The sequence below is a fragment of the Phasianus colchicus genome, chromosome 16, assembly GCF_987193195.1.
Source record: "Phasianus colchicus chromosome 16, bPhaCol1.hap1.1, whole genome shotgun sequence".
Lineage (NCBI taxonomy): Eukaryota > Metazoa > Chordata > Aves > Galliformes > Phasianidae > Phasianus > Phasianus colchicus.
Window position 1 is genome coordinate 4,885,907 of NC_143451.1, and position 23,596 is coordinate 4,909,502.

Below are 23,596 nucleotides of genomic sequence, written 5' to 3' on the forward strand. Positions count from 1 at the left end.
GGCGGCGGGGCGGCGGGGAGCCCTCAGGGCGCTGAGCTGCGGGCGCGGGGCTCCGGTTCGGCTCTGCCGAGCGCCGCGGGAGGAGTGACGGGCAGAGCGGCACCGCGGAGACTCGGGAAACCGTAAGGAAGGACGAGGAAAATGGCCAAGCGGGGGTCAGCCGAGTTACTGGCTGAGAGAGTGGAGATGTTTAGCTGCTGGAGAACTACTTGCCTGTAAGTCGTCGCTATTTACTTCCATGGTAGGCTATTCATCATTTCATTTTCTCCTGCACGTTTCTATCAGTGAACAGGGATGCGCGTTCCCTGGCTGCGCGCTCTCCTCAGGTGAGGCAGCGCTGAGCGCGGTTTGCGTGTCCGGGTGGTTCCACCTGGAGCTGCCGCCCTCCGCCAGAGGTCCGGTTTGGCCGTGTGACAGCGGCACATTTCCTCGCGTTTCCAAAATTTGTAATATGGCTGTTGGTGAAGATCGCGCTGCCAACGTGACATGGTTCACACAGATGGTGAAACAAATGCGGGCTAATGTTTGAAGTGATTCACAGCGCTGAGGTGTGAAAGATCTTGTCCTAACTTCTATTGTTCTGCTCCCTGGCTCGCAGATGGGGCATAAGGTGTTTGATTCTTATGTACTTCTGTACAGAAATCCAGTTTGTTCAATTGTGAATTGAATTTTAAAATACAGTGGATGATGTCCCGAGATGTAAAGTCCCTTCTCTCACTTCTCACTCTGCACGTGATAATGAAGAGAACACAGGCACTGTAGGTTACGTTCATCATGGTATATGTGGGATACAGCAGTAGAAGCAAGGTTTTTGCGTTCTGTGGTGGAGATTGATGATTGTGGATGGATTGCAATCTAAAATGAAAATTGTATTTGCTTCACAGTCAAATAACTCTTTTTTTATAGACCAAAAAGTCACAGCAGCCACTTGGCAAAATATATGTTGAGAATGGTGATGAGCTGGAGGAAAAGTAGATTTCCAATGCGTATCTCAACTGATCACTTGGCTTTTAGGACAGCATATGGCACCACGTGCTCCAGTTGCCAGGGCTGTAGCAGTGGCTTAGTATAGCTCAGACTATGGCAGCTTTACCTTGATGTTCTTTCACTTGAACAGCTTTGAGTTCCTAAGGTTTTGGGAAGCTCTGTGGTATTTCTGATTATAGGTCCAGAATCACCAAGATTATTGTGTCACGGTGACTTTGGAGGCTTGGCTGCTCAGGTTGCATTTGCAATTCATTCTTTGGTTGATACGTTAGACAAAGGATTTGGCATTTCCTGAAATGGAGTTTCTGTTTATAGTTGTCAGGGCTGTATTTCCTTTTTTCTATTGGTACTTAGCTGTCGGTACTTAGCTGACAAATGGAATGAATGAAATTTGCAGAATGCTGATGATTTTTATAGTTCTTGTAATTGCGGTACTTGTGTCCTTGAGGTGACGAGAATGCTCTTCTGGCTTCATAAAAACATCCTGAAGTGACAGAATACTGGCAGGAGCCAAGTGTTGAGGAAGAGCGTGGAATTGTTAATTCCTGGATGCATAATGTGATGCTTTCCCTGCCTGAAGTGTGAGTACAAACGTAGGGCTACACGTCTGATCCCCAGCACAGAGCACTGTTGCGGTGACACCTACACACTGCCTGCACACTGCCTGGCATGCACTGCTTCCTGCTGCCAAGGAGAACGTGATGGCCTTAGGCCACGGCTGCCAGGAGGTGGGTTTTGAAGTTTCTTCTTGCTTCACAAGCTGCAGCCCTCCACAAAGCCCCTTTGAAGTTAAACATGGAATAGCAAAACTGAAGGGGGCTCAGCCCTCGCACAGCCAGCCCTGCGCCCCGGGCAGGATCACTTTGTACCCGTGTCATCTCTGATGGATGTTTGTGTAGCTTTTCTTATTCCCCTCTCTCTGCTTTTGCTACTCCTGCTTTTGCTATTTGCTTGTTTATTTCATCTCGTGTTTTTTTTTTTTTTTTTTTTTTTCCCTCACTATATGCTCTTCCTTCATTTTTTTTTTCTCATTCCCTCCAAATGGTCTCTCCCCTGCTGTGCCCAGTTAATCCCTCTGTCAGCTCTTCTTGCTGCTCTCTGTGGGACCTCGTGCTTCTCTGACAGTGCCACGCACTCCCTGCCTTTGCACTGTGCCCCACACCTGGCACTGCTGCCTCTGTACCAGCACAGCAGCAGTCCTGGGATGAGCTGTGATGGCACTGAGGAAGGCTGGGGAATTCCTTCTTCAAAAACGTTGTTTTGCTTTCATCTCCCCACGCTTTTGTGTTCCCCAGAGGTTGGTGAGGATGCAGTAAATGTATGTGGTGTGGACATTCATATTACCAATAATTTCTTTGTAAATGTTGATTATTATTGCTATAATTTTAGGAATAGTGTAGTGGAAGAAATGGTAGAACCATATCTAGCTATTTTTGGATTTAGTGTCGTTGGGTTTGGGTGAGATCACAAAATTGGCTCTAATGAGAAATAAACTGAGTGGATGTGCACTTCAAGACCTTTGGAGAGACTTCTTTAAAATAAAAAAGCACTTAATTCATTATTGTAGGTACATTTGAGAGGCACTGCAGCAATGAAGTGTTTACGTTTGTGTATAACAATATTTACTAACTCTGCTAATAAAATGGGAAAAATGCAGTGGTCTTGCAGTTGCTGCCAGCAAGTGACCGACCTGAGAGCAGATCCGTGTGTGCACTGAGATGGGAGTTCCTGCAGTCACTGAGCTGGGGTGCATGGTGGTGGAGGGGCTGTACTGGAGCATCCTCAGGCTGTATCACCAACGCTCACTTTAACGTGACATTGCAGTCAGAGCACGGACAGTGTAGTGGTGATGTATGCCTGAAATGTGTTTTCTGTATTTAGCCAACCTCTGCTTTAATATTTGGATTAAGTATGGCTGGTTAATGCATTCCTAACTCAAAAGGTAAGTTAGCATTCCTTTTCTTGTCTGTGAATGACTTGAACCACGGCATGTGACATGGCCCCAAAGGCTCACTGCAGTTCTGTGGGGCTTAATGTTGTGGTAGAGGTAAAAATACTAGGGCCAGAATAGAACAATTAATAAGAAAAAATTACTATAAGCATCTTCAGGAATTATATACTTGGATAATTTTTAGAAGGGTTTAATGGAAATTCTGTCCTTAGTCTCACTTTGTGCTTACAAATATATATCATTTAAATACAAAAGAGCTGTTGTTTGGTATTCTTTTATAGTGGGGGAAGTTGAGCTGTTTGGAAATAGAGGATGGAAGAGACCAAGGGCTAAGTTAAATAATTCATATTACCAATAGCTGTAGCTTTGAAATGGCAGTATTTGATTCTTAGATCTAATTGTTGCAATATATACCCTAACAACACAGCTCTGAGCACTGACCACGAGAAGATGTATTATTATTTAGTTATGGAAGGCATGGGTGTGTTTAACATACGTTTTTCCAAAAGCTGTAATAGACTGAATAAGATGGACCTACCTTAACTGAGACTGATATACAATACTACAGCTTGAGAGAATACAGCAGTATTTTCCTTTTAACCATTTTGTGCACCTGGCAGAACTCTGATCTACTTTTTTTCTGGGGTGTTTACTTGTTCTATTCCATGTAGAAATCTGGAGATGCTGTTGTCTCGTGTGTTTGTAAATGTAGCATGTGCGTAAAACTGAAGAGTATGGAGAGCAGTGAACAGACAGGTCTTATAATAGCAAACACAGTATTAGGTAGCCTGACTATCTGTGGGTTTGAGTGCAAAATCAATGATGTCAGTGGCAGATCTGTGGACTTGATTGCGCAGAATTTGTGCAGGTAAGAACTGCAATGATCCTTGAGAACAGAAAGCTCCCACCTCTGAGGATCTTTTTGTAAGTAATTAATGAGAACTCTTATTTTTTGTTGTTGTTGCTGCTTGTTTTTAATTATTTAACTAAGGACTAGATATTTTTAGTGCCCATAATTATTTTGCTATACAAATCCTCCTTGAAAGCATAATGCTGTCTCTGAAACTTCACATTCTGTATTCTTGAATATGTTATTAGTAGATAGATGCTGCTTTTATCACCTGTTCTGAATGTTTGCAGGTGACGAAATGGGAAATTGCTTATGAAGTTGCTTGGCTAAATTGTAAGATAGCAAAAAGACAACAACTTACTGTAAATGAGATCACTGTACTTGTGTCCTTTAAGTTGATGTGCTGGAAAATGAATGTAAACTGAAAGGAAATCTCACTTGACGTGGGAAACCACTTTGGGGATGCTGGGATTTCACAGTGGTAAATAGCAGCAGCAGTGAAGCACATGTAACATGCTGAAGAGCACAACAAAGCAGTAGCGTTTGATGCACAGTATGGATTACAATTAGATAGCAAGCAGCATCGAATGCCACAAATGTGCTTGTCAAACCTTAAAAGTTTTTATCACGTAGGTTTAATTTCTTCAGAAATTTCTGAGTTGGAAGGGAGCCGCATGGACTGTTGAACCCGACCCCTGGCTCAACACAGGGCAACTTATGAGTTTATCCAACTTCATGCACTCCAACAGCCTGGGGCCATGACCGATGCCCTGGGTTCCATGCCTGACCACCCTCTGGGGAAGAACCTTTCTTGATACCCAATCTGAAATTCCTCTCTTCTGTTCCAGTAATTCGCAGAGAACCTGTCCAGAAACAAGAATAACTGGAGTTCTTTACACATATTTCTTGATTGTTTCTGAAATTTGTTGTGACTTTGGATGCAGTTCTAAAATCCTGTCTATCCAAATAGCAAGAGAAGGGGTTGCAGCTCATTCTTGGAAAGAAACAAGGTAAAGAAGCTGAACAAGGTGAAGTTAGATGGACGGGTGCCCTCGCGCCCATCTCTGCAATGCACTGCCTGAGAGTGGGAAGCACCGCACCTCCGACTGGGAGGTGTGTCTGTGTGAGACTGACTGCAGTCACTCAAGATTTTATGAAAACGGCTGAGCAAACTCATACCTATTAAAGTAATTGCCATTCTGCTTCAGATGGAGAGGCACGAGGGAGTATTGTTATGGCAGGTAGAGCTGAAGGTCTTGGATTGCGTTAAAGGGCAAACGTGCAAAATGAAGTCGGCACGTGTTGTAGGATGGCTGTAGGGCCAGGCGCAGCTGATCCTGGCCAATTGTACAAGTGCTCTGAAAGATGCAAACTTTCTTGGTTGGCAAAGCAGCTGTATACAGCCCCTCCCCAAGAAAACATAGGCTACAAAAAGCAGTTGTTGCAATAAAAATTAAAAAAAAAAAAAAAAAACAATAATATATTTTAAGCAATTGCTGTTTATAAAGGTTCTCATCACTGAGCAAGTAGTAGCGAGAGCTGGAGTTAGTGAATGCCCTCTTCCTGCTGTGTTTTGTAGTTCACTGATCTTGAGTCTATCAGGATGCTTGTTGTGACTGATAACTCTTCCTTTGCTTCTTGGCATTTATTAATAACTTTTCTGCTGGATTTTTTTTTAGCATCAGATAAAAGTGTGAATACATTTTTATGTGCTCTTCACAGAATCTTGCTCTTCTACTCATTGGCAAGTTCCATAGCATTTCTATGAATTTTATTCTCTCTGCATTCAGGTGCCCTATTAGACATGAGTGAATACTGTATGATCAGAATAATAAGAAGCCAGTCTGAAAATACCTATAGTTTGTTTCTTGAATTTCTCATGAAAACTTGTGGTAGAAACTTTTCATCTCTAACTGGGCACTATTTTGGAGGCATGCCTATGTGAAAATTTAAGAGGTTTAACTGAGGAAGTATTCTTGTTGAATTCAAAGTATTCTTATAGATAGAGCAGTTACAGAGAAAGATACAAGTGTAACAAAATCCGGTCTTACTGACCAGTTGTTCTAAAAACAAAAGGACAAAAGATTTGTTTCATCGAGATCAAAGCCATCATCAGCTGAGATAAAACAGCAGAGAATTTATGTGTTTTGCCCTGGTGAGAAAGCCTAATGTGGTTGCAGTTGGCTGCTTTGAACCTTTGCTGCCCTCTAGTCTGTCTTTGGGGGTGTTTTGTGGCTTCTTTACAAAATTTTACAAAACCTGACAATATCATTTAATCATATAGAATGGCCTGGGTTGAAAAGGACCACAATGATCATCTGGTTTCACCCCCCCTGCTATTGCAGGGTCACCAACCAGCAGACCAGGCTGCCCAGAGCCACATCCAGCCTGGCCTTGAATGCCTGCAGGGATGGGGCATCCACAGCCTCCTTGGGCAACCTGTTCCAGTGCCTCACCACCCTCCGAGTGAAATATATTGTGAAGTTTCTTATTTTATTAGCAAAATTCATGTCAAGCCTTTCACAACCTTAACCGGCTCTAGATCTCAAAGTGAAACGTGTCTTACTTTGGTCTAGAAAAAGACCCTTACCTTCTGTATTCCTGTCCATTGTACAAAGACAGTCTTCTTTCACAAAACTATCGTTACTGTTCTGCTGCACCGCCAGTTCTGTGGCTTCTGCTTTTATCCCTTAAATTTGTTGTTTTATTAAATAGGTCTTAAATGTCTGTATTTTTGTGTTCCCCCTCCCCCCACCATATGTTGTAAGGGATCAACATTTTAAGTTTGGGAAGACAGAAATAGTCAAAATTGAATGGTACTGTGCCAGTGAAAAGGCTTGGTGTTCTGCGAGAGAGCCAATATTGATATCTTTGTCTGCCCTGGCACAAAAAAAACCCCAAAAACAAAAAAACAAACTCTTTCATCCCAAGTATTGGTTTTTGATATAGTAGAGCCTAAAATTCATAGATTTCTTTTTTGGCCACTAATTGAAAATATGGCATAATAATCGCAGTGGGTAGCAAAATAAACACTTCATATAAAACTTGCAATCTTTCTTACTAAAATAAGGATTATGCAATCGTAATGCAGTTATTTCATTGAGCAAACGAAGATCCTGTCAACAATCTCTGTAGGGAAATATGGAATACAATATAAAACACCCGTTGCAGAATAATCTTTCATCTTCAGATTTATGCGGTTGTGTGAGCACTTTGGGAATGCACTCTCTGCATTCCTTGGGCACAGAACTTGCTTTTTTGTTGGGTGAAGCCTCAGTTTCAAGTCATGCTACTGGGTTGCTGTCTTTGATCAGTGGCACAGGAAATAATATGATGAAATCTGCTGTTACGATGAAACTCCACCGGGAAGCACTGGGATAAAAAAAATTCTCCCTGCACTGCAGACAGTCCACTCTGTGTGTGAGTAGTTACCTAAATGTCCTTTCCTCCAGCTCCGAAGATGAACTACCTAAAATGTCATCAACCACATGGTGATATCCATTTTAAGACCGCAACAATATAAATGCTAAGGAAGTCCCAGAGTGCAATTTGAATTGAGCGACACAGAGTTACCCAGCAGGAAGATTAATGGATCTAGATAGCCTCCTGATCTTTCGATGGCGTTAGACCGTCTTTTCCCACTTCTTAATTTAGGACAGACTCCAAATGGCTTCTTCACTTCATGATGACCTCTTCTGTATTGCCATCGTGATAATGTGGTTGTCTGCAGCTGCCTCCACAGGAGACGATTGGGTTTCCCCTGGTTGTTGCAAGTAATGAGCTCTCGCCAAATACCCAGTTTTGCCTGTTGTGCACACTTGCTTCATTCTGCATGTCCTCAACTTACATATAGATTCTTTCATTATTACTGTTTTCCAGTTCCCTATACCTACCCATAAGCTTTTATGTTTTCATTTCGCTGTTTATCTTTTACAGTGGTTCTTTCATTTCTTTCATTTTGATTCAGTCCCAAATCTGTTCTGCATCACTTAAAGATTTTAACTGGTGATTTTGTGCATTATGGGAAACACCACCATGAAAGCCCTGCGGTCGGGTGGAGCAGGTCAGCACTTATGTGGTGGCTGAATGCAAAGAGCACTTGGTTCTGCAAGACCAAGAGATTATTTTGCTTTTTATGAGCCTTATTCAAAAATCATACGTCCTTTAGTATTGAAGGCCCATTTTACTCCTCCCATTGCAAAATGCCTTTAAATCAGTCAGCTTTGGGGCCAGTGTGATCTTTCCTCCTCTCCTTGGGAGCTGACGCATCCAATCAACAGGTGATTAATTACTTAATTACACTGTTGGGGCACAGTGGTTTGGTTGCACGGAATCATACAAGTTGCTTGGCCTCTATCACTTTGGGGATAGTTTTATTTTCAGTAGGTGTTATTTTACTGTAGCAAAAGTAAGGAATCTACTTTTGTGATAACACACATTCATTTTCCTCGCAGTTCTCTTGACATGACTTTTCCTGTTTGCCTTGTTTCATTCCTCATGGTTGTATTCTTGCCCTTGAAGTAACCCAACCTGCCATTTCACCGTAGCCAGGGAGCTCTCCTTAAGCTCTGTATGTTTATTGGGAGGTGGAAATCCCATTTGATACCAACCAATTCAGTTTATCCAAGTGTGTGGCATCACAAACTCCGTGGTACCGTGGTGCAGACTTCTGCAGAGCTGTGATTTTTCTGAGCGCTGCCTCTTGAGAAAAGCAGTAATTTGTGTTTGTGCTTAACAGTTGTTCTTCTTTTAAAATATTTTAAAGCAATCAAATTTAGGAAAATAAAATTTCCTTACGAATTCTATAAACAACATGTAATTTACCACTGGTACATGCTACGGAGCAAGAGAGTAAAAGCATAAAATAAAAAGAAATAGTCGTAATTAGGCACAGCTGAGCCATAAGAATGCCTTGTTACAACACGTCATCCTCAGCTCCCTATCTTTTCTGTTGTGGGCATCCATCTTACTGTTCCCATTTAAGAGTCAGATCCTTTTGCTTTTGCATTTCTTAGCATCACATTCTTACATGAAGAGCTCTGTCAGTTTTGCTGCTACAATCAAGAGAAATGAAAGGCTTTACTGGTCAGTTTAAAGATTTTTCTTTGTTCTTCTAAAAAGTGCGGTAGTGTTGCACTAGCCATATGTTATGCTCTCTCTTTGAATCTAGTTGAATTATTTCTACTTATAGAAGAAAAAAGGAGAAGGATTTCTGCAGACGTGTCATGCTAGCCTTTTCAATGTGCCTATTTCCTAAACGTGGCACTTTGCCAGTTCTGATTTTCTTATTTGTTCTTATCTGCTGGTTCTGGAACTACCAACCAAGGTAAAAGTAGCAATTAGGAGTCTTATTTCTGCTAGTCTTGCGGCTGTCTCGTTATGCTAAAACTGCTATTTAGCAAAGGGGTAGGAAGGGAAGGTTTGCATGAGGTATTGTAATAACATTGAGGTGTGACAGAGCTATTGTTCTGAGAACACGAGAATTCAGAACGCTTTGGACTTCTGTAGCTTTCTTTTTCATGGTTTGTTTTTCTCAGTTTGCCCGCGACAGAAATTGCAGGGGAAGGGCTATACCCACAAATCACAGATGTGTGCAGTACATGATGGACTGACTTTGAGAAGCATTTTTATTTTTTATTTTTTAGGCTTTAGCAGTACTTTTATAGCAGAAAATAAAAGATGAAGGATAATAGAACCCACAGTTTGACATGCAAGGCTAAATCCCTCCAGAAAGGACATCAGTGCAGTGCCCACGAGCATGATTTGCACATGGTGGTAACATCATAGAATCATATCATACAATCATAGAATGTCCTGGGTTGAAAAAGGACAACAGTGCTCATCTAATTCCAACCCCCTGCTATTGCAGGTCACCAACCAGCAGACCAGGCTGCCCAGAGCCACATCCAGCCTGGCCTCGAATGCCTGCAGGGATGGGGCACCCACAGCCTCCTTGGGCAACCTGTTCCAGTGCATCACCACCCTCTGGGTGAAAATATCATATGGTGCTGTGGTTGCATGCACGCACCAACACGAGCACAAAGCACCAACAGGTTGTCTGTATATTGTGCCAAATGTTGTGTCCTTTCTGCAGAATGTCCAGCGTCCATTCCAACACCACTTCATTATTCTAACCAGAACCGTTAACTGGACTGGAGTAGTGAATTTATTTTACAGTGGTCACCACAGAGATTAAATGCTGGTTATCTTGTCAGTGTCTGCCTGACACGGGATGCCTGACGTGCTCCTCCATTGGCCTGGTCAGTTTTTGTTGTTGTTCGGAACTTGATTAAAATACAAATTAGATGGAAATTTGGATTGGTGTAGTCCTCAGAATAGTTTTGTGATTTTTCATGGTACATGGTAGTACTGACCACAAGAAAATAATACATGCAAGTAAAGCAGAACCTGAGAACAAGTGAGATGAGTGATACCTTCTTCATTTCTACTTATATCTGACTTCTGTTCACGGAAATCAAACTATTCAGCACTTACAGTCTGCACTTTGCTATCAGAGGGTTATGCTTTGCCTATAAATGAATGAACTCTTTCAGTTGCATAAGTAATGCATCCTTATTGGAACTGAGGTAAATCTTCTCCAGTAAGTTGGCTTTGTTATTCCTTTTCACGTGTTTAAATCGCTGCACTTATCCTACTAATAGTTGTTAGGGTTATGGCATTGCTGCCTTCTAACATGGACTTACCCATGGCCCTAAGGAAGGCTTCCCGCGTTGTGTAGAAGCGACACCTCCCCCTGCAGTCCCTCTTTATTTTGCCCTTTACAAAACTGTAGTTTGGTCTCAATTTTAATCTTCTTTGAAGGTCTCCAAAGTGTCCATAGATAATGCTCGAGGCAGCTGAAGAACTCCAGACCTTTTCTTCTTTAAACAAATGGAAATAATATTGATTGTAACAGGAAAGAGGAACACTGTTGGTGTCTCTTAATGTTGCATTATTTGGAGTCCTCTTGTCACCTCCCTCCTTAAGTCTTCCAGTATTCATAAGAGCAGTTTGTAGTGAGCTGGAACCATCAAATATTGGTTTAGATCATTTTAAAGAGTAGGAGTTACCACGTTCCCCTTTGTTTCTTTTCTTTGTTTCTTCTATTTTTTTTCTTTTTAATAATCTGTTCTGCTGATGTTTAATATATTAGAAGTTTAAATAATTTAATAAAACTGTCTCAAATGAGGAAATTGAAAGGGAATTCCAAATGAATGTTATAATGCAGTGCTATTAAAGCTTGACACTTCAGGCTGGGTGGTCCTTCTGCACAAGGTGCTGCCACAGCGAGAAGTGCCTCATCTCAGGATGTGGAATCTGCACTCCTGCAGAAGATGGGCAGGCTGGAGGGGAAGGAATGACTGATGTCCCGAGCTGACCTGTTGCTGCTTTTTGTGATAGCTGGACGTGTGAATTGGACAGCATCTGCTGCTGAGAGTGTGAGTAGTTTGGTTCTGAAGATTATGAATGATTGCTCCCATACTGATGCTGTGTGGTGCATTAATGGCCACATCTCTGGGTCCCTCTGTGTGTCAGTGGGGCTGTCAGCTCTGTTCCCTGGCAAGCTATGGGGTCCCTGAGTTTTGGTTTTGCATTGCTGTGTGTTTGCTTTGCTTCAGAGGTTGGTGCATACTGACTTCCTGCTGCAGGCAGAAAGTTGCAGGACCTATTGCTCCATGGCTGCCACACGCAGATGTGAGCAAGCTGGCACTGCTGCTGCTTCTCCTCATCAGGATCACGTGTTTGTTCTCTAATGGGCTGTAAGGTTAATCAAACATTCGCAAGGGTGAGATTTGTGTATATTTTCATGTTTAAAGACTGCTGCCACTGGTAGTATGTCTAGCCTAGGAGATGAAGATGGTGGTTTGGGCATGCAGTAAAATACCTGATTGCATACAGTGAAAATACACACAAGTAATGGTTTAGAGATGTGAATTTGGTGTTTTCATTCGTTCTTTCACATCTCTGAAATTCAATAAGTACGTAGCTAATTAGCTGATAAAAGGAAGTGACCTTGCAGCTGATGGTTGATTTGGAAACACAAAATATTAAGGACAGTATATATCATTTCCACTGAGCACAGCTTAGCAATTGTTCAGTGCTGTGTATCACTGTTTCTAATACTAAATCTTTGCCTCAGTATGGATCTGTGACACATCTGAGTTGTTCAGTCAATACGAACCATAATTCTGAATTTCTTCTATTTTCCATTTAAATTATTAACCATAACTTTGCATTATAGCACGCGTGAGGGAGGAAACTTTAAGCTGTGATTCCAACAGCAAGCATTAAAGGAATAAACGGCAAATATTTCAGATAATACATTCAAAAGTATGTGATGATTTACAGAGTATTCCATATTCACAGTGATGCCAAGTTACAGCTGCTTTAGGAACTGCATTAACTGGAAGTTCTGGCTTTCACGTGCAGTTCTGAAACCTGCTCAGTCCTGGTTGTGAGAATACCCATAGGGATGGTGGTGAGCGACGTGGGTAATGGACCTTATCCAGTATGTTTAGGTGCCACTCTGAGGATGTGATTTGCTAATCTGTGTCCAGCACAAGAAAGGAGGGGAGCTGTTGGAGCAGGTCCATAGGATGATCGGGGGACGGGAGCACCTCTGCTACAAAGAAAAGCTGAGGGAGCTGGGGGTGTTCAGCCTGGGGACACTTTTTGGAGCCTTCCCAGGGAGCTCATAAACAGGTGGGAAATAAACTTTTTTCATTGGCAGGCAGTGATAGGGCCAAGTGGGAGATTTGGGTGAGATGTCAGGGGTACATTTTTCTCTGAGGGGCGGTGAGGGGCTGGCACTGCTGCCTGGAGCTGTGGCTGCCCCATCCCTGGAGGTGCCTGAGGCCACTGAGGGGCTCTGTGCAGCCTGAGCTGGGGGGCAGCCAGCCTACGGCAGGGCTGGGGCTGGGGGGCTGGGAGGGCCCTTCCAACCCAACCATGCTGTGATTCTGTGCTGAGTGTGTTATGTATGTTCCTATCTTTTGTTACGGTGCTGATACAAATAGAATCTGTTCTCTTAATTTGCTAGCTGCTACTGTGAAACAGCATGTACTGTTGTGAGACCTGCCCGAACGATGGCTGTGGTTACATGCTTGGATAGTGAATTGGTAACACCAGTCTTTTGTTGAGGAAGAAATTAGGGAAATAATTATTAGAATGTAAATTTTCAGGCTTATCGCTGAGCATTTTTATACAACATGGGCACAAATTATTTCCTGTGGTACTTTAGAGAATCAAATGTGGAAGAGAAGCACGTTTATGTGCACTGCAGAACTGCAGATGTCAGGCATGCTTCAGCATTTGGAAGTATAGAATATTTTATTCATTTACTATATTAAAATATGGACAATATAAATTTATTATGCAGCACTGTTAAATAAGAATAAGGGGGAGGACATTAAATCCTCACCTCCTAGTGAAATGCTCTTCTAGCGTGCCAGCAGATGTCAGTATGTTCTTGTTACATAGGCCTTTTATTTTTTATTTTTTAAACAATAACTATCTTTCAGTTTCATAAAATGGGAGGAAACGATGAGTGCTACACCACCACCTTTATGCAGGTCTATTTAATTCCCATATTTTACTTAAAAGAGGTTGGGTTTTTTTAATTGTTTTTCTTTTTTTAGCATTTTCTGCTGGCACACAAGACTGTGTAAGAACATGTCTAAGAACACAGTTTAAACGCTTTGCCAAATGGAGATGTATTACTGATAGTGTAGCACCTTTGTTTCCAACTGAACATTTCTTTTTCTGTAGGACTTGAATAATTTCCTTCCTATATTCAGAAGCATTTTGAAAGCTGCAGCACACTTTCTTTCTGTTTGTGCAGCTAGTGAGTGTATTTGAAGTCTGCGTTTAATCAAATCTCTCTCTCTAATTTGGAGATTATTTTGTTTTGTCACTGTTTATACATGGTAATCAAAACCAGCTGAGCTGCTTCTTGCATTTCAAAAATCAATACCGTTGTGGCAAAGTGATGCTATATAGTAGGAAAGGATAACATTCGCAGGCTGCAGTACTCACCACGTTCAGCTGACTTGTTTTTATAGCAGTGATCATAAGGGAATGTTGTAAGGTTCCTCTGTTAGGGCAGAGGGTGGTGGTGTGAGAAGCTGGAGAGCTGAAGCCTATTGCCAGATAACCCAAATTGAATCCTGCTGGAGGTCGTGGACACTGGTAGCACAGAGATGGTATGAAAGTTATTTTTGCAGATTTGCAGCTGTAATGTGCTGTAGCTGTTGCTTCAAGATTCTTCATTACATTTCCAAGATGAAAATTATTTCACATTTCATCTTTCTTTAACCCTCTTTTTGAGGTCTGTCTTTTCAGGCTTTGTTTTATAAGCAGTATCTGTTCACTGTGATTGATTCCTTCCTTCTCATCTCAGGCTGTTTGGGTGATTTTTGGATCACACAAATGAGAGTTGAGGCAGGCAAAACAGATAAGAAGGATACCAACCTCTACAGTAAAAAACATACGGTGCTGCTGAGGTGGCAGTTCTGGAAATAAGGCTCTTTTCTTTTCAAAGAGTAGTTTTATTGCATTTTCCCATAAGACTATTTCTAAAGATATTGATAAATACCCCAAATCCTGTTAAATGTCACAGCTGAATGAGTTCTAAGTGACTTTTTGTGTGATGTAGTAATATGGTTTAATCTGAAGTTGGGCTTAATCACATGAAGCTGCATCAAAGAAGTTATAAAATAGCTCTAATAGCTTCATTTTTCATATTATTAAGGAAATGTAGATATTTGAGGGTTTGAACATGTAATGTTTGGAAAGCTATTTGTCATTTCTTTTTAGTAAACAAACAAACAAACAAACAAAAAAACACCCACTTTTCTCCACTGAATAAAAACTAAGAAGTACCAAGCAGTATCATTAATTGTTTTGATGTACTGTCTGCTATATGGCAATGTAAGCACTGTCTGATAGTAGTTGCTTATTAGCAGGCTCCTGAGTATGTCTTTCTCAAATGTGCAAAATAATATGTAAATAATTCAGTACTTCCATAGCTGGCAGTGGTATTGCACATTGGACACCAGAAAATCAGATTTTTTATCAGAAATGGATGGGATATCTACAGTGCTTACCAATATAGTTAACATCTCTAAAAAAACATCTGTATTTGGCAGAAATACACTGTCAACTTGAAAGACTCGTACTACAACATAGGTTGTATTGAATCCAGAGGAGTTATTTATGAACATGTAGGCATTGCAAATGAGAAAGCAGCTGAAGGGAGCTGCATTTCTTATTATGAGATAGACATATGTCAAGCTGAAAGTAGATGAATGACAGAGTTGTTTCTTTTGTCCACATTCTTCATATATAAATGTTTAAAACGTGATCTTTTTGTGAGATAAGCTTTAAGCTTTATTTATTTATTTTTTTTCTTGGAAATACAACTTCCATTGGAGTTTAACCTTTCCTGTGTGTCTTTGTGGAAGAGTTTCATGGGAAAACCATTCCAAAACCAGGGAACAAAGCTTTTGAAAAGACTCCATGTCCCAGATAAGCTCTTAGTTAATGAGGGAAGCAGCTGTCAAAGAGTATTTTCAAGTAATTTTCGTGTTCATGCACACATGTGTGAGTAGTCCAATTGTGTGTTTGTGTTTTGTTCAGGTAAAAGCTACTGCTGTAGATCATTCTGGGTGTTATGTAAATATCTGCTTCTGGACCTCAACTGTTTGGTCTGAAATAGAGTTGTGACTATGGTTTACAAATGAAGCTGAACATTTCTAGGAAAATTGCAGCTGTTATAATAATTATACACCTACATTTCTTAAATCCTAGTCTTTTATATAAATCTAAACTCTAAAATGAACTAAAAAGCATATGAAACTTGTTGGAAGCACATACAAGTCTAGATGGCCCTGGCCAGCAATAGCACCAAAAATTGATGCAATTTCTTATCTTCTGCCACTTTTGATAGTTATAATGGCATCACTTCCTTAATTTTGGCTTTAGTAGTTTTATAAACCCTATGACATTATTCAGGGAGAGGTTTGCTGGGATATTTTTCACATCCTTTAAATTAATAAGCGTAGTAACAAATACCTACCATCAAATACATTTGCGTTTGTTTTATAGCAACTTCACGTTTTTACTTCAACTCATTAAAAACATTTCTAGCAATAGAGTTCTATTGAAACAAAATCATATTAGGGGTTACTTGGTGTAGTGGAGATGCTGAGTCATCCAGTGATGGAGCACCTGGTGGGAAGGCAGGGCCAACCCAAGGGAGCTCAGGTGCATGCAATGCAGCTGAATGACCGGAAGGTCTGGAGCCAGGATCCACACCTTCCCAAACCTCATTTAAGGGTTGGCAGTGGAGGCGAGGGCATTTTGCTGGAGATCCTTGCATAGCTGAAGCTATTCTAAAGGTAAGCAGCTTCTTTCCTTTATTTCTGTGCCACGGCTGTTGCATTTGAGCAAATCCTCACTCGCTGCAGCTTGGGATCTTGCTGTTCTGTTATTATTGCTGTGCTTTCTGTTGCGTTGCACTTGGGTAATCAGACATCTGTGTGCTTTGCTGTAAGAACAGTACTAAAAACTTTTTCTGTCTCTTTGATTGTTTTCACTGAGGGGGTTGCCGGGCAGAACAGTGAAACGTTTGGTCTGCAGAAGTGCTGAGCAATGAGTGGTGGGTGCTCTGGTGGAAATGGATGAGTCGCCCTTTGAGAGATAGCTGCCTAACACAGTAACTGCTGAACAGATGCAGGGAGCTGTGCTAAAAATGCACCTCAATATGTATTTCTTCTCCCGAAAGTAAGAGAGTAAAATATGATCCTTCCTATGGGAATAAAATGAGGCATTGTAAAGGTGATTTGTCATGGGAAGACAGAAGCGATAACTCCCTGGGAAGCATCCACGAATGTCATACTTCTCTTTCCTTGGCAGAAGCCCTGCAGTTGAAAGTCTGTTTCCAGATATTTCCAGTCAAAATTAAAAAACGTCCTTCTTTAAAATTTGTATTTATAAGACGTTCATTTGGGAGAAGGACTTGCAATGAGTCTAGGGATTTCCTTTGGTTTTCACAGGAGTAGAATTACTATGAAGTCCTCGAAGTAACACAGGCATTGTGAGATGTTCTAGCAGTAAGATCTGATCACAATCAATTTTAACAGCATCTAGCAGTAACTTTTATATGAGGATTAAAATGCTGATTTTTCTCTTCCTTTTTTTTTTTTTTCTTTTTTTTCCCCTCTCAATGTGTCAGTTGTGTGCACTGTCTAATTTCTGAGAATTTCCTTTAGTGAGATTTTCCAGAACACCAGGCATCATCTGTGTTCTCTCTTCTTTTGCCATCTGGTTCTGTAACAACCCTCTCTCAGGCTACTCTGGGAAAGGGGAAGCAACCAACTAGATATTGGTTGGCTCTCTTGTTATCTGATTGTGAGACCCAGTATCTCTCTTGAAAGGTAGCTTCCTTCCTGCCCTTAAATTACTATTATTATTATTATTATTATTATGTCCACTACAGTCTTTCTGACTTGGGAAATATCTGGCAAAGCATTGCAGCTGCCCCACCAGAGTGCTGTGTATACTCAGCTGTGCAGCTGTGCAGCTTTGCAGCTGTGTGCCTTGTCATTCTGCTAGAGTCCAGGTGCTCGTTGTGTGTTCAGTAGCTTTTACTGCAGAAAAGAAGACCACCAAGTGGACAGGCTCTAAATGCTGTAGCATGAATGAAGTCGTGCTCTAATCAGAGTTGATCTATTGGTGTGAACAAGCAATAGAGACTCCGATTGTGGAATTCCAGGTTCTCTGTAAATGAAAACCATTTTCTTTCTGAGCACAGATGTATACGTGCTCTTTTACTTGTTCCCAACAAAGTTCATAGAATTCCTGAAGACCCCAAAGCCAACAGAAAAATGAAGTTTCACTCCTACTCCTTCGTATGTGAGATGCCAAGGCTGCACGATGATAGTGCAGCTGTGACTCACTACCCCTGGGAGCTGCACAGCACTGGGAGCTGGTGACACATCTTGCAATATGCATAGTCCTAATGCCTTTTTTGCTTACATTAAGTGCATGGAATGGCTGCAAGGTAGAAAAAACTGATAGGATTACTTGTTCTTGAAGCTATAAAAATGCAAGTTTCTTGTAAGAGAACAGATAGCTCGCATGCTTTTTATTTGTATGTAAGCTAAGTGTCACTGGTAACATCATTGCTGCAGCAGATCTGTAACTAGCTCTCTTGTTCCCCACTGACATAAACAACACATAGCCGCCGATGTTTCTCTATTAGTAGGTGCTTTTGTTGCTTGGAGATAAGAGCCAGGGTCAACAACATAACATAATGTGAGTATTTGGAGAAGTGCTGTTGTCTAAAAAATCAATTGTTTCAAGAGATTCCCTCAAAATTTGGTCATTTTCCTACCAAGTCAGTTGATGGCATCAAGGTAGCTGACAGGCTGGCATGCTGAGGCTGTCCCTGTGCTTGCTGCCCAAAGACCAGCCGGTCAGCTTGCTGCCCCTTCCTCAAGCAGTGTAGAGGGAGAAAATAAGGTGAAGAAGCCCATGGGCTGAAATAACAACAGAGAAATCACTTATCTGCCACTTCACAGGCAAGCAGGCCCAACTTGAGGGAAATTGTTTAACTTGCCACCAATTAAAATAGACAGTGAGAGACACAAAACCCACGACAGCTCCCTCACCCACCCCAACCTCATTCCTTTGATCCTGACACCACTGAGCAGGGCAGAAGAATGCAGGATGGCAGGCAGGCTATAACAATTAACGTCTCTAACCTGATGACAAAACCAGCCCAGGATAGCCATTTACACGTGTGTAAGAGATCTGCCCCTCATTTCTCCGTGACTGCAGTAACAAAAGATTTCTGACAATTATTTCATGCTCTGGCAACGTCCATTTCAAGTTTTGCTTGTTACCAATGTTCTGTCTATGCTTCAGGTTACCAGAGCCCCGTGATGGTCTACAAATGGGCTGCAGAGGCTTTGGGGCTTCTCTTGCTGCCAGTCTAGAGCTGTTCCCACTGTTGCTCAGCAGCACAGGTGGAAGAGAAGAGATGCAATGGAGAGCCTCATTGGCTGAGATAAGGGCAGGAGGTTACTTAACAGTTACCATCAGCGGCAAAAAAAGACTTAACTTGTAGAAGTCTCAATTTTGGCATACTGGAATGAAAGTTTAGCTGTTTGTTGTGCTGGGCTTCTACTCTGCTGATCGGGGAGGATGGCTGTGCCACCTTCAACCTGAACTCTCTTCTTTCTGACAGTGCCATAATGAGAACCTGAAAGTGACTGTGTGAGACTGCTTGTTTTGGGAAAACATTTGTTAATTTCTGAAATTGTCTCTTTCCTGATAGATATGTGCTAGGTGAAAGAAGAGACTGCTGAAAGAGGTGGCTGATTTCAGTGTCTCATTTTGAGGAGTTCTGTCTTCTCTTGTTTCCTTCCTGCAGGGCAGGTTTTGCATCTCCCAGATCAGGAGTTCATTGGTTATAAAAGACGTGGAGTGAATGGATCTGTAGCTCAGGGAGCCGTAATGGTCAGGACTGCTGTAATGCAAAGCCCCATGGTTACTCTGATTTTGAGCCACAGTTTTCCAGTTATATGTGCTCAGACATGCTGACATGTTGAAGACCGAAATGGGAGGTGCTGAAAACAATCTCTGTTTTATTTCTTTATAAGCTAAGAATAGACTGCTACTGAGGATGCTTTGCTTAGCTAGGTAGTATAGGAAAGCAATCTTTTTTTCTTTTTGTACTGATGGTTTAGCTGCTGTGTTCCAGAATCATAGAATCATTAAGGTTGGAAAAAGCCTCTAAGATCATCTAGTCCAACTGTCCACCCACCACCAATATCACTCACTCAATGCGAAGAGATTTCTGTTCTGCCATGCTTTCTTCTCTGCTTTTTTTTTTTTCAGAAGAATGATTTCAATCACTCTGAACAAAGCAGAAAAATGTGATTTGCTGACTGGTTTGCTTCATCCCAGGAAGAGATCTGAGATGTATTCAGCCTTATTGCAAACGAGGCAGTGTTGTTAATGAGAGATTTAATTTTAAATAGTTAAACACCTGCAGAAATGTCTGTAAGCAGCTACTGATTAAAAAAAAAAAAAATGAAAATTGACAGCTCATAGTATTTATAGTTTTGTCCTGCTTTGTATTGTAGTGGGAAATAAGGGATGGTTTTTCACATAGCTGATGGCAAACTGATTTTTCTGTAGACTGTGCTGTTAGGTATTTTATGTGTTGTACGTTAGGCTTTTCTCTGTCCTGGGTTAATTTCTTGTTCAATTACTTTTTGATGTTCTGTCTTCAATTCTTTTTTCTAAAGGAGGACAGAAAAGGTAAAAAGAAGGGGGGGGGGGGGGAGGGGAGGGTGGAGGGAAAAAGCAGCTGTTTTTTTTTTTTTTTTCTGAATGAGAAGAATGTTGCTTGTAAGACACATGTGCACAGGAATTGTGTGCCCATGGAGGGATTCCTTTTGAGAGAGAAACTGATTCAAGATGGGCGCACGGATCCTTGATGTAACGATGCTCCATGGATGGCGATCCTGCCCAGCAAGCTGGAAATGAAGGGTCAGGAGCTGGGGCTGTAGGACTGGTGTGTGTTGGTGTCAGGAAGCAGAGTCAAGCCTATTGCCTTCAGTTCAACTCCTTGAAGGCATCACATGGTGGTACCCTGATCACACATCTGCTTATCTGTGGTTCAGCAGCTTGGTTGCCTCAATAACAAAAGGATGTGCACCAAGGCTGCAGGGCAGCTCGGCTGTCCAAATGTGATGGAACTCCATTCTGGAGTCCAAATTGTTATGTGTGTTAACATGGCTTATGTGTATCAAAAGTACAGGAGGGGTGTTTTTAGCTGCTGTTGGTAGTAGAATGATTCACTCTTAACAGTAGCGAAATAAAGGAGAGAGATGAAAAGCTTTTCAATACTGTAGTAATATCACTCTTTGATAGAGGCTAGGAAGAAGATAATATGGCTCCTTCATTTAGGATATGTCTCATTAGGACTGTGACTGTCCCAGAAATCCTAAGAAATTTGTTATTTGGTCTGGCACATATAAGGAGACTATTAAAACAGATAGTAGCTTGCTTAATTAAAACAAGTTATCTGTGCCGTTTTATGGCCTTCATTACTGCAGTGTGACTGCATTCTCTCCCTGTGTACAAAAGCAGAAAAATGACCATCTTCTTTCACTTGATCTGTAGTTGATATTTACCAGCTTTCGTGGGATTATCTGCACCAAGCTGCAGCTCTACACCTCGCTGTAGCAGGGTATTGGTTGCTTGTATATATATATATATATATATATTTTTTTTTTTTTGGCAGCCAGTTTTGTGAAGGTTCAATTTTGCATCTGCTTCCCTGGGACACAGGTGAGCCAGCAGCGGAGCCTGCAGCGGAACGTGGGCTAAGGCACAGTGGGGAGGGCAAGGGGAGGGGGGTGAATGGAGATCTGCTATGCAAAGCTTTGAAAGTCAGCAAACTGACCTAGAACTGAGCTGTGTATTAGTAAAGAGCAGTGTTTTGCATTGCTGAGCAGGTAGGTTGCTGAATTGGCAATGAGCCGGAGCGTCCTCAGGGTCTGGCAGCCAGTGATAGTCTGGTTTGCATGTTGCACACGTGGTGCCCAGAATGGTCGCATTTGCATTTAGTGAGCTGCAGAGGGTAGTGTGAGCTCCCCATGAGATGGGCTGGATATTCAAAATAGCTATTTTTTCTTCTTTTCCAGCAGTAACCCCTAGGATCTGAAACAATGTTTGATACGTTCTTTGTGGTATTGGACCAAAAAGTAGATGAATGCTTTAGGGAGCAGCTAAAACAAGACTTTTTTTTTTTTCTCCCTATTTTTCAATATGTGCTTTTTGAGATGTTTTTGAGATACTGAGAAGGAAATAATTGAAGATTTGTTAATACTCTCTGGCTTCTGGCTTTCTGGCTTGTAAAATAGTGAGGTTCGTCCTATGCTGTGTAACTGACATTCTTACAAACTGAATATAACTCCAAGTTTGGGTCATCAGTTTCCTGCCCTATGGTATTTACACTGATTTAGTAGTGCTTTTATGGTGACTTTAAGCATGGGGAAGTGATTGGGTTAGCAGCAATTTGTTTCAGCTGTCTGTATCTGAACTTTCCTTGGGAAGTTTCATTAACAAACCATCACGGTTTAAAAATAGAACTTGACAGAACCTCGTCGGCTTTAATTATGTAATACAACGCATCAAGAAGCTTTTCATTTTATGTTGCAGTTATTTCAAAACAATTCAAACCATCTACTTTTCCGTCGTGAGGAGAGTTCTGCACTGCTTTTATTGGAAATAATCAATCCCTGAAGCTCTGCGTGTAGATTTACCTGCAGTGCTCCTGTTCTTACATTTAGTAAGCTCCTAAATGAGTTCTGTGTTGTTGCTCTCTGCATTTGCAGCAGTTAAGAGCAGACTGGAGCAGCTGGAGGACGTGCAGAGCTGCGGATGCGCTGCATGACATGGGTGATTTCTCACTCCCAGGAGCTCACAGCGGGGTGCTTTGCAACACCCAGCTCCATTAGTATTCTGTAGAGGAGAAGATAGTTTCTCTCCACCCACACTAAGAAGAAATATAAGTTCTTGATAGGTGTTGTCATCTGGACTGCTGTCTCTGTGGAAACGGTATCAATAATCCCACCAAAATGTGTTGATGCTTTAAGCACAAAAGAAATAGAAAACCATTTCTTTGCTCCTATATTACTCTAGTGACATGTTAGCAGTCTCTTTAGTAACTGGGTTATGAAGATTTTTCCGTTGGCTTGTTAAATGAACTGTGCTTGGAAACCAGAATTCACTTGCTGAGTTGCCTGTTTGGATATGTGAAATATTTATTTCAGGGGCCAGATTAATATTTTCCTTCTGTGTACGTGTGTTTTAACGTACCTGTGTGTGTTTGTATACACTGAGCATCAGAAGGGCTGAGGTTGGAGGCACCTCAGGATCCCTCTGCCCCAGCAGAACCTTGCAGAGCAGAGCGCAGCCCCTCGGACAGGCAGCTTTGGGAGAGCTCCAAGGAGGAGACCGCACAGCCTCTGGGCAGCCTGTGCCAGGGCTTTGGCAACGCACAGCAGTGCTGCCTGATGGGCAGAGGGAACTGCTGTGCTCCGGGTTGTGCCCAGTGCTGGAACCTTCTTACTTTGAAGTTCAGGTGCAGCTTTACATGCGGTTCTGTTTCTCCAAAACCTATTGGTACTGTGAGTACTTTAGAATTTAACGCCTGGATTTTTCATCTCTTTGTCCAATAACACGTCTTTCAGCCCTGTCCTAACTGCAAGTGTGATTCTGTATTTGTTATCCCACTGTTTCTTCTTGGACTCTCAGTAAAAGAGTAAGACAGACACATGAAACAAACCCATTACTTTCGAAGATAAACTTATTATTATTTTAATTTAATAAACAACGGTCATCTTATAACCTTATATTTAGGCATCTGGGTGATAGGGTAGAACAGAGCTACTGAATGCTGGGGAAATCCACAGCCATGAGAAACAGCAGTAACATTGGCAAACCAGTCAAATAACCCTCAGAAAGGTTGCAGCTGAAGGACACCACTGCTGGATAGATAGATGAAGATATATTCTTCAACTCAAGAAAGAAACAGAGGATGCATTGTTGTATGGGATGATTAGATGACTGACTAATGAGCCTTGAGGTGCAAGGAAATTGGCTACAAAAGCAATTAAATAAGTCCCTGATGTTCTAATGTACTCTGTATAAGTACTAAACTCTTACTATGCTTAGTTTTCTTCATAGTATACCACTAAATGTTTGTAAACATACCAAGTTAGAGATAT

At 41.6% G+C, this 23,596-nt stretch overlaps 1 protein-coding gene across 2 annotated transcripts in view; it reads left to right on the plus strand.

Moving 5' to 3' along the window:
- The window catches only part of RBFOX1 (RNA binding fox-1 homolog 1), a 751,763-nt gene that overhangs the window by 299 nt on the left and 727,868 nt on the right, over window positions 1–23,596 (plus strand). The window lies entirely within an intron of this gene.